Source organism: Palaemon carinicauda, chromosome 12 (genome assembly GCF_036898095.1).
Source record: "Palaemon carinicauda isolate YSFRI2023 chromosome 12, ASM3689809v2, whole genome shotgun sequence".
Classification (NCBI taxonomy): domain Eukaryota; kingdom Metazoa; phylum Arthropoda; class Malacostraca; order Decapoda; family Palaemonidae; genus Palaemon; species Palaemon carinicauda.
Genome location: NC_090736.1, coordinates 13,160,373 through 13,162,872, shown reverse-complemented (window position 1 = coordinate 13,162,872; position 2,500 = coordinate 13,160,373).

The window sequence follows — 2,500 nt, the reverse complement described above, 5'->3', positions numbered from 1 at the left end:
GGTTGTATTTAATAGTATGTTTTTTTTTCGATGAAAGAAAAATATATTTTTTTTTATCAAACTCCAGATTTTTTTTTCTATTATGTGGAAAAAAATGGATTTAGATTATTAGTTTTTTTATGATTAATAACGGATTTGTATTTAATAGTAGGTGTAACTGAATCTGTGCATTTTTTTTTTCGATGAAAGAAAAATGGACTTACTTTTTTTCATCACTCCAGATTTTTTTTTTTTTTATATATATAATGGATTTAGATTATTTATTTTTTATTATTTTTTATGATTATTAACGGGGATGTATTTTAATAGTAAGTGTAAAATAAAAAAATGTATTTATTTTTATTTTTATAAAGAATAACTGGGTAGTATTCTGATAATAGTTTTCGTTTTTAATCACAAATATCTTTCCTTTCGTCTTGAAGATTTGTCAAAATCTTTATAGAATTATATAGAATTTAAGAATAGTTTTGGGATGTTGAGTGGATGTATATAGAGGAAGCGCTGTCTTGCAAGACATTTATTTGTATAATTTTTTTTTTTTTTTTAATGCCGTCGTCATCGCTTTTGTTGTTTGTTTTTGCTTCATCATTCTCTTTCTCGTTAGCTGTATTATTGTATTTATTATTTTATTACTGCATAAAGACGTCCCTCCTAAAGTTATGGTTTTTAACAGAACTCATTAAAGTTAAGAGGATTTTTCGCGTTCCACTGTCTTGGGTTAGAGTTCTCTTGCTCGAGGGTACACGGGCGCACTATTTTATCTCATTTCTCTGCCTCTTGTTTTGTTAGTTTTTATAGTTTATTTTACTTTTCCCAGTTTTCTTTCCTCATTGGGTTGTAGCTTAGAAAGTAATAATAATAATAATAATAATAATAATAATAATAATAATAATAATAATAATAATAATAATGAAGATCCCCGACCTCTTGTATTTCAACCTGTAATAAGTTATACTGTAAGTCTATTTCAGGTCGTTCTTAACCGAATTGAAACTTAAATTCCTAATACGTTAAATAGAAATAATCTGCATAACTTGTTTCATAGCTTACATTGTTAAAAAAGAAAGAAAACCGTAATTTCAATCGGAAATTCTCCGTAAAAATATACTGTTCTCAGCCGTATTTCAGTAAAATACAGGCGACCGTAATTTCACCCTATTTTGTTATTATCTTTTACGGGTTGGCGACCGTACTACCACTCATTTACGTCAATATATCCGTTTTTAAAACGGTAAATATCCTGTATTAAATGTTGCCAGGCATTTACCGTTTTTTTTTATGCAAATTTTTAACACTGTATGCGAGTTTCGTTGTTGGTTAAATTCTCTTCCCTCCTCTTTCTTCCTTTGAGGGTCGTATTTATCATTCCTTTCATGATTCAGCTCCGCCCCTACGGATTTCTCTTTTCTTCTTTTTGTCTGGGATAAGTATAGGCCTTAGATTGGTCTTTGATCCTGAAGACTAACAGGATATCATACCGTGATGGGAATGTAAAATGCACAATGGTAATTGAATTGGAATAGCAATTTCATCATAATGAAGAAAAGATTTTTATTAAGATATGTAACATTTTTACATGATTTATTTTTTAAATGACTAAATTCGCTACTGAAATGAATATATCGGTAGTAGAACAGTAAGTATTAAACCTAGAACAAGAATGTATGATTCATTACCAGTAAGGATAAAGGCGTATTGCGTCATATGAGAAGTAACGTTGAGTCAATCGTATGCGTTGGCGTATTTGTTTTAGTCAAGGTCTAAATATGGGAGCCATTTTGAATCCTGCTTGTGCTGTACAAAGCGTCGGTGGTGAAGTGAAACTTTCATGTCATTTGTTAAGAATATTCTTTAGTTTGTTTAAATATTTTCCTAATCTGATGATTTCTTAATCTGTTGTTTATTTAAATGATGTTTGTTAATAATAGAAAGTGCGATTGTTTGATGAATAATAATGATATGATTATTTGTTTCCTACAAGAAGCACTTTATTATTATTATTATTATTATTATTATTATTATTATTATTATTATTATTGTTCATTATTATTATTAATTATATATTATTGTTTATTATTATTATTATTATTATTATTATTATTTTTATAATATATTATTACTATTATTATTATTATATATTATTATATATATATATATATTATTATTGTTTATTATTATTATTATTATTATTATTATTATTATTATTATTATTATTATTATTATTAGTACTAGCCTAGCTACAACCCTAGTTGGAAAAGCAAGATGCTATAAGCCCAATGGCTCCATAAGAGATAAAAACAAAGCGTAAGATTGTAAGATCAGAAATCTACAACGGTATATAATCCCCATTATCACTAGACAACACTTGTTGAAGCATATGATGACTTTTCAAGAACATAGCTCGTCTTTTAATCCATCTGTTTCTTCTCCACTTTCTTTTTCTTCTTCTTTCGACGTGAATGTAATCTTAAGAGCTTTCTCTTCCGGTTTGTTCGTCTTT